The sequence below is a fragment of the Lipotes vexillifer genome, unplaced genomic scaffold (assembly GCF_000442215.2).
Source record: "Lipotes vexillifer unplaced genomic scaffold, Lipotes_vexillifer_v1.1 scaffold47, whole genome shotgun sequence".
NCBI lineage: Eukaryota > Metazoa > Chordata > Mammalia > Artiodactyla > Lipotidae > Lipotes > Lipotes vexillifer.
The window spans coordinates 1,565,956-1,575,831 of NW_006791298.1; the positions used below are offsets into that span (position 1 = coordinate 1,565,956).

Here is a 9,876-nt window from a genome sequence, read left to right on the forward strand (position 1 = left end):
GTCCCCTGCATCGGCAGGCGGACCCCCAACCACTGCGCCACCAGGGAAGCCCTATTTCACTTTTTAAAATGCTGTTTGCAACTCGTTTTTTTTCTTGATCGACTAATGAGTCACAACCTGCCGTATGAAAACCGCAAATCTGTGGTTTTCAAACGTCAGTGTACCTCAGAAGCACCTGTTGAGCTTGTTCAAACACTAATTAATGACCTCTACCCCCGGTTTCTAAGTTCTTACATCCGGGAGCACCCAGTAATTTGCATTTCTAGGTGAAGCTGATACTTCTGATTCAGGGCTGACCTTCTGAAAACCGCTGACCTGGATGGTATTAAACTCACGGGAGCAGGTGAGGTAGAGAAGTGTGTGTAGACAGCAGCAAGAAGGGAACCCAGCACATGCCTAGCATAAGAGGATCCTAGCATAAGAACACTGAGGAGATTGTAGAATTAAGTAGTTTAAGAGAATGTGTTTCAAGAAAGGTTCTGTCACTGAACCTCAGTGGTCAACTGTGGAATGATTCCGAGAGGTTGGAGACAGAATAGTAACCGTTGAACTTAGCAACGTGGGGTTGCTGAGGAAGAACAGAAAGAGGATACTTGGTAAAATAACCAAGGGAGTTATTGTTCAGGTTGTTGTGAGAATTCAGTGTTACAGCCAACGCAGGCATGCCTCCTTTTATTGTGATTCGCTTGATTGCCCTCCACAAATGATTGTGTCTCTTACTAATTGGTTTGTGGCAGCCCTGCATTGTCAGATGATAGCATTTTTTAGCAATAAAGTGTTTTTTAATTAAAGTATGTACATTGCTTTTTAGACATAATGCTATTGCTTACTTCGTAGATTGCGGTGTAGTGTAAACATAACTTTTATATGCGTTGGGAAACCAAAAAATTGGTGTGACTCACTTTATTGCGGTGATCTGGAACCGAACACGTAACGTCTCCCATGTATACCCGTATAGACAGGGTGTTACATAACAGGCATTTATATTATAGATCACTCATCTTGCATAGTTGAACATACGACATTCTAGTGTCTAATTTCCATAAGAAGTCTTACAGCCATCTTAATAATGAAAATTTCTTGAACTTTAATTAAGAATTATGAAACAGTTAAAAATTAAGAAACAATATCCACATAAATGCTTAGCTGTTGACCAAACTACTATTATCAGACCTGCAGGATTTGTCAAAGGGAGGTGTCAGTGGTGCAGAACTTTTTACTTTATGGTATAGTCTTTAATACCTAAATTTAAAGCTTGATTGCCCTGTCAGAGGTTTAAGATCATTGAGTGCATGAAATGATCACTCAGTTCACTATCACATGGTGACTTTCTAATCTTTGTTTCTGGCCTTAAGCTCACTCTGATATCCTGACCCCAATTTTCAGTTGGCTGTTGGAAAGATGCCATACCTTTATTATCGTTCTTTCTACAATGGATCAACAAATGTAGATGAATCTTCTTTCTCAATCTCTTCTCATATTTGTAGTTTCCTTTGTATTTTTATTACCACAATTTTAGTAACTATATGGTAGTAGTTACTAAATTCAACATAAATTCTCCCCAGATCTTTAAGTGCATTCTCAGAAGAGCCTTTGAAAGGAGATATCTCTTTTGCTGATTTCAGCTCCATGTCGCATTATTTGGAAAACCTTGCCCGACTCCTTCTTCTAATACTTATTCCTGTATTTTTCTTTCATCGTATTAACAAAATGTAATTATTTATATATTTATTAGATTAATCTGTCTCCCCCACCAAATCTCTAAGTTCCATGAGGCTAGTTACCCTCTGTTTTGGCCTGGCACATTATAGAAATTCAGTATTTGGGGCAAATTAATGAAAGAAGGTTTGTGACTGACATAGTTACATGGGGGTGCACTGAAAGCCCGGGTGTGCTCCTGGTGCCTCGGAGGTACCCTTTCTCCTGAACTGTACCATCGCAGTTTCAGAGCATTCTGTCCAGAACAGCTTGACATCTCTTTCTCAATATGCCACCCATTACTTTATCAAAAAGTTTCGATCCCCAGGGGGATTTGCCACAGTCTCCAGAAGGTCTTGCTTTGTTCACCTTCGATCCCAGAAGTTAAATGCTTTTATATCACTTGGGTGATTCTAACCTGTTGGCGTTCACTCTTTTAATTATGGTTTTAAACTGCAGGGAGCAGAATGTTTGGAATGACTTTCTGTAACATAAGAGAGTGAAGCAGTGAGAATCATACAATAGACATGTCTCTTTTTTTTTTTTTTTGCGGTATGCGGACCTCTCACTGTTGTGGCCTCTCCCGCTGCGGAGCACAGGCTCCGGACGCGCAGGCCCAGCAGCCATGGCTCACGGGCCCAGCTGCTCCACAGCATGTGGAATCCTCCCGGACCAGGGCACGAACCCGTGTCCCCTGCATCGGCAGGCGGACTCTCAACCACTGCGCCACCAGGGAAGCCCAGACATGTCTCTTGATGTCTATTAAATCCTAGGAATTCAGAATATAATTGACTTATTTGACACCTGGCTTTTTAGTGCTGTAACAGAGATGTGAATGGAACCTCATGTGGACGGTCTCTTAAAGCCCTTTTTTTATCCTTTAATTCCAGAATAGCATACTCTCCTGAGGTATTTTGTTTTTCCACCTTTTTCTTTTTCCTCAATAAGGATCTGGTTTAATTATGACAGTGAAACATCTTTATGGAATTTTGCTCAGATTCCTCCCTCCCCCCAATTATATGTCATAATATAATATTTGGTACAAGAAATATATTTGGGTTATGAAGCATAATAATATTAGCCCATGAACCACACCATGCAAATAAAAATTAGATTACAGATACCTTGCATCTTTGTGTTTTACTTTAATTCTTTTTGTTTTTATTTCAGTTGTTTTTAAGGATAGGATACTAGCTAAGACCTTCTGAAATGTGATTTATTAGCAAATCGCTCAGAGTCACACTATGTGTAAGTTTAGAGCTTTTTAAAAAACAGCAGCTTTATTGAGATATAATCCACATCACCATACATCTACTTAAAGTGTCCAATTTAGTAGCTTGTCGTATATTTAGCGTTGTTTAACCATCACCACTATCAGCCACCCCCCAAACCCTGCTCATTGGACGTCACTCTTCTTTATCATATTTATTCAAAAATTCCTTACATTCATGTATAAAATACACACACACATATTTTAATTTTTTAAGAAGACTTCATAAATAATCTTCCTGTGTTCCCATGGAGTGGTCTGGGGAACCTGTCGCAAACCTCTCTTCCTCTTACAAAAAACGCCCCCAAAACTGCATTTAAATTTGGTAGAAGACAAAGATGCCTGCTAGTCCCACTGTCCTCAAGAATCTAGCAGTGCAGTAAGATCACCTCTTCTTCCCAGCTCAGAAAACAAGCAAACAAACAAAAAAACAAAACCAGAAAGAGAAAAACAATATTATTCACAGATAATACAGTTGTCAATCTCAAAAATTCAAAACCTAAAATAATCTTTTAGCAAGAGTAAGTCAGCCTATATATTAATTACACATATGAAAAAAATCTTCTAATCAGTATTATCTACTTAGAAAATATGATAGAAATTTCCTAATAGAAATAACAGAGAAACTCTTTAAAAACCCAGTAATAATACAATTAGAAATGCAAATCATGGCAATGACCCATAACTTTTGAGTCATTTACTGTTTGGCAATGTGATAAAAGCTATAAACCTACCCTCAAGAAATATGTATGCAGATACACAGAAACATTGTCACCCACAACTCCCCCCCCCCAACCCCGCGCACACAGAATTTTAAATAGGCATCATTTTGCCTATTTAGTGGAAGTCCTGAAGCCCATTTAAGGTAATTCGAATCTAAATCCTTAGAGTGTATTGGCATTTTTTTTAAATATGAGAATTTCATTGAACACTGATTTGGAAATGAAATGCTAGGCAATTTTGGAAAAGAAATATTGAGAGGAGGGGGACACATACTTCCCTAGTATCTGAATATATTCTTGAGTGGGAGAGTTTTGACCTGTCTGAAACAGTTTTTCTCAACCTTAATTACTGACATTTTAACCTTTAATTCTTTGCTGTGGGGCACTGACCCTTGCCTTGTAGGATGTTTAACAGCATCCTTGATCTCTACTCACTAGACGCTAGTAGCCTCTTCCTCCCACCCCAGTTGTGACAACCAAAAATGTCTTCACACATTGCCAAGTGTCCCCTGGTCTAAATGGATGGGATATTCTACTGTTATTTATTAGTTGGGGTGCCAAGGGCACTGCATTGTATGGGATAATCTTGTACAGTAAAGAAATCTTCTGCTCAGAGTACCTGTAGCACTCCAGATTAGAAATATTCTTTAAAACTACGGTAATTAAATCAGTTTAGTATTTGCATTTGAAATGATCCTGAAATAGGCCCAGGTGTCTTTTAAAAAGTCTAAGATTTAAAAAAATATACTCTTGGTACAGGGAAAGGGTTTCCATATTATTATAATAACACTGTAAAAGAAAATAGTAAACTGGCATATATAAAAATTAAAATATATACACCCATATTTTTGTATACATATATATTCAGAGGAGAAAGACATGTACAACAATAGAAAAACAAGCAAATATCAGCCATTGTGTAATAGATTTGAGCAACAAGTACAAAAAGTCTGTTCAGCCTCACTAACAATGAGAGATATGAAAATTAATAAAAAATCAGATTTTTTATCCCATCAAATTACTTAAGATTTTAAAAATTACTGTTGCTCATTGTTGGAGAGGTTGTAGAAAAAAGGAGTTCTTTTATACTGTTGGTAGGAATTTGAATTCACGTTATCTCTTTCTAGAGACTCATTTGGCGGCACATATAAAAATTTTAAATGTGCATATTCTTTGAATAATCCAACTTCCAGTGATATATCTTAAAGAATTTGTTGCCCATGTGAATGTGTGTCTGTGTGTACATATACCTACAAAGAAGTTTGCTGCTGCATTTTTCACTAGTAGCAATTAGATCAGTACATGTTATATGAAATTAATACACACTATAGCCTTAAGTCAGTTAATCTCTAAGCATTTCTAGCCATTTGACCTGGAACAAGTTGCATATCTTGCCCTTAGTTTCCTCATTCGTAAGATGGGGATGATAATAGTACTCCTTTCACTGGGTGCTTGTGAGAGACTGGAAGAAATGATGTATATAACATGCTTATATGGGAAGTGACACATACATAGGAGGTACTCCAGAATGTTAGCTGCTACCTTTTATTATTATCAATAGCAATACAACATTCTTCAGTGTTTGCCAAATATTGCCATTACAGAATGAAATTCTGGCATAAGTATATATTAAAAATTTTATCCAGAAGTTTTTATAGTTTTTTTTAATTTTAGAAATCAGTCTTTTGAAGTTTAACATTATTATGTCGGAACATTACTTTATTAACACTGTCTACCACTGACGGTTCCTTGATCACTGTTGACTATTGTGACATGTTATACTTTCACTTTCAGTGGAGGTCATTAGAAGAGAAAGGTATTTTGGAGTACTTCATTTTTCTTTGATACTTTTTGTCATCTTATTCTTTATTTTCCCTGGACCAAAGGTGGAACTATCATAGAAGGATTTATTTCTGATTTTGTCATTTTTCCTTCCCATGGAATTTCAATGTGGTAAGGTTGGCATTTTACTTTCATTTCATTCCTCGCAGTGTGGGAAGAATACACAGGAGAAATTTTTGAGAAAAATTCATGGTCCAAAATGAATGAATATAACAAAACAGAAACAGACTCACAGATATAGAGAACAAACTAGTGGTTCCCAGTGGGGAGAGGAAAGATAAGGGTAGGGGATTAAGAGGTACAAACTAATAGATATAAAATAAATAAGCTGTTACAAGGATATACTGCACAGCACAGGGAATATAGCCAGTATTTTTATTAACTTTAAGTAGAGTATAGTCCATAAGAATATTGAATCACTATGTTGTACACCTGAAACTAATAGAATATTGTAAATCAACTATACTTCAATAAATTTTTTTTAAAATTCATGGTCAAATAGAATTTAAAAACTAAAAATACAACTTTTATTTATTTATTTTTAAAATAAATTTATTTATTTATTTTTGGTTGCATTGGGTCTTTCGTTGCTGTGTGCGGACTTTCTCTAGTTGCGGCGAGCAGGGGCTACTCTAACTTGAGGTGCGCAAGCTTCTTATTGCGGAGGCTTTTCTTGTTGCGGAGCATGGGCTCTAGGCACGCGGGCTTCAGTAGGTGTCACACATGGGCTCAGTAGTTGTGGCTCTCGAGCTCTAGAGTGCAGGCTCAGTAGTTTTGGCGCACGGGCTTAGTTGCTCCGCGGCATGTGGGATCTTCCTGGACCAGGGATCGAATCCGTGTCCTCTGCATTGGCAGGTAGATTCTTAACCACTGCGCCACCAGGGAAGTCCCTAAGAATACAGCTTTTAAAGGTTACTTTGTTTAATATGAGTGCTAGTTTGCTGAACAATCCTACAAAGTTTATGACATGATTTAATCTCATGCTTTGTAGTATCTAAATATTTTAAAAATCAACAAAATCAACATTTGTTGATTCACAAAAGTTATAATCCTTGTAGAGGTAATTCTCAATATTCATGTAACTGTCAATATATTTTTCTACTTAACCTTTTAAAAAATTCAATAATTTTAATACAAAAATCAGCTTTTATCCTTATCTTTATTTGTGGTATTTTACTCTTGTAATAGTAAACAAACATTTATACTTTGGTAAGCTGATAAAATTTCAACATGTCAAGCATATAAAGAAATTTTTCTTTCCAAGTTACATCAAGAATGCTAACCTAGCATTTCTATTCTAGTGAATAGCCTTGTTTGAATCACTGCCATTAATACACAGATATTTATTGTTAATCCATGTTGCCCCAGGATTATTGAGCTTTCACTGATTCAGAGGTGCCTGAATGATACCCAAGTGTCTCTCAGATCTTTGGCCTTCTGGAAGCAAAGCCAAATCGCAGATTTCAGTCAAATTCTAAGGCCAAAGCTGAACTTTATAGAATCCCTAGTATTTTTTCATCGAAAAAAGTCCAGAAGCATGCAGGTCAAACTGCTTCGAGAGGGGAGTTTTGAGAAGAAGCTTCTACTATTTATTTGATCCACTTGAATTTTGTATAACAAAATATGTTTATTTGGAAGGAAAAAAGCATTTTGTCTTACAGCTCAATAATAAGAAAACAAGCAACCCAATTTTTAAAAATGGGCAGAACTTAAAATGACATTTCACCAAAGAAGATATATAAATGGCTAATAAGCACTCGAAAAGGTGCTCAACATCATTAATTTATTAGGGAAATGCAAGTTAAGCCACTACACATCCACCAGAATGATTTTAGTTAAAAAAACAGACATACAGCTAGAACCCTCATACACTGCTGGTGGAAATGTAAATTAATACAGCCACTTTGGAAAATGGTTTGGCACTTTCTTAAAAAGTTGAACATAAGTTTACCATAGAACCCAGCAATTCTACTTCTAGGTATATACCTAAGAGAAATGAAAACCTATGTCCACGCAAAGACTCCTATATGAATGTTCACAGCAGCATCATTCAGAGAAGCCAAGAACTGCAAATAGCCAAATGTCCGTCAACTGGTGAATGGATAAACAAAATGTTGTTTATCCATACAGTGGAATAATAAAAAGGAGCAAAATACTGATACATGCTCATTATCCTAAGTAAAGGAAGCCTGATGCAGAAGACTACATACTATATGATTACATTTATATAAAATAAACAATTTTTTAGGACAGAAAGCAGGCCAGTGGTTGCCTAGAGTTTGAGTTGTGTTTGGGCTTGAAGGAATTTTTTAGTAAAATGTTCTAAAACTGGATTTTGGTGATGGTTGCACAGCTCTATAAGTTTACTAAAAATCATTGAATTGTGTGCTTGAGTGAATTTTATGTTGTGTAAATTGTACTAAATAAAGCTGTTAAAATTATTTCAAAGTTAAGCATCATCTTACACTAAAGAACCACATCTGTAAAGGATAGTTAAAACTTATTAATTATAAAAAGTCTCTGTTAAAGGAAGAGGGCAAAAAAATAGCAAATTACTATAAAGAAGGGAGCAGAGGTATCTTAATCAATGGGTTCCTTGATGGTGATGGCATTTAAGAACCATCAAGTTCAACTGGTCTAAATAATTTTACAGTCCAGAATCCTAAGACCCAGAGCAATTAATTTGCCCCGGGTCACAGAATTAGTTATTGTTGAGGTCAGTACTGGAATCTAGGTCTTATTTCCGGGCCACATTTAGGCTCTCCCTTCAGTGCCTTCCTATGTGCACATGCTAATTTTTAAAATTATTTAATTATTTATTTATTTATTATTATTATTATTATTATTATTTTGGCTGTGCTGGGTCTTCATTGCTGTGCGTGGGCTTTCTCTAGCTGCGGCGAGCAGGGGCTACTCTTTGCTGTGGTGTGTGGGCTTCTCATCGCGGTGGCTTCTCTTGTTGCAGAGCACAGGCTTTAGGCCCCTGGGCTTCAGTAGTTGTGGCTCGTGGGTTCTAGAGCGCGGGCTCAGCAGTTGTGGTGCATGGGCTTAGTTGCTCTGCGGCATGTGGCATCTTCCTGGACCAAGGCTCGAACCCGTGTCCCCTGCATCGGTAGGCGGATTCTTAACCGCTGTGCCACCAGGGAAGTCCCCATGCTAATTTTTAACATGAAGTACACTCATGATTAATGAAGATTTGTTGAGCAGCTAGTCATTCTTTCTCTTTAAAGAAATTGTTTTGTTTGTTTCCTTGTGGGCTCTGTAGTTGATCTCTACCTGGCCTATAGATGTCACTACAATCAACAGCAGTTATTACCAAGGATTTAAAGAATGTTAAGAATACTCACCTCATAAGCAAACAGCATTCACTAGTGGCTTCTAATGGTCTTTCCATGTTCATTTTACTACTAAATATATGAATGTATTTGCTCTCTCCTTTTTTTTTTTGACACTGCAAAGTAGGATGGGAAAGATTAAGAAATAAAAGCTAAAATTTAATTTTTCAGTTTTCTATAAATTCTTTTTCTCATTTCTTATAATTAATTATCCTTTTCTGGACCCTTCTCTTTATAATTAAGTAAAATAAGTAGAATTCTTATTCTAGCCCTATAATTGGAGACTGGTGAACATTGCTTTCTATTTCAGTTGATTTTTTATTCTGAAAACTTCTGAAGCTTCAGTCCTTGAAATAATTTGGATGCATTTATGGGAACTATAATTAAAGAAATGTATTGTTTTAAGATCTCTTGAAAACCATTTAAATTATGTTCAGGTGTTCTTGACCTTATATTACCCATCCATTTATTTAATCAGTGATCAGTTGGATGACTTCTTATTCCACATTTTACAAAGAAAGGTCAGAAGATACTGTAGTGATTGATAGAAAGGTAATCCTGAAGCAATTGCGGTTGGTTGTATGATTATATTAAGGTCTGCTGGAGTTGGGGTGGGATAGGCGATGCAGTGTAGCATTTTAAGTGAAGTTGAAGAAACCTCAGCCATTTCTCTAGTGATTTCTCTGAAGCTTCTGGGGTTTTTTTTGCCCCATAATTTTTTTTTTTTTTTCCCTCAGAAAGCTAACTTGAAGACTTGACTGCTTAAATAGAATCTTTACTGCACGTTTAGAATGTTACTGAGACACAAATGAGTCTCGCTAGGGGATATGCGTGTTCAATGTGGTTCACCAGTTTCTTTGTTATAAAAATGATCCGGTGCTGTGAGCAATAGGAGAAAGTTGATGACCTGACTCTTCCCTTCACTTCAGAAAGGCTAAATCGACTGCTGTTTCCTTTTAATCTGCATTAGAAAGATGCAACTAATGTGAAGAACTATTTCTCAGCAGGA

General features: G+C 36.6%; 1 protein-coding gene across 1 annotated transcript in view; it reads left to right on the plus strand.

The window, feature by feature from the left end:
- Positions 1-9,876, plus strand: part of PATJ (PATJ crumbs cell polarity complex component) — a 357,124-nt gene that overhangs the window by 169,629 nt on the left and 177,619 nt on the right. The gene's annotated exons all lie outside the window — the stretch shown is intronic.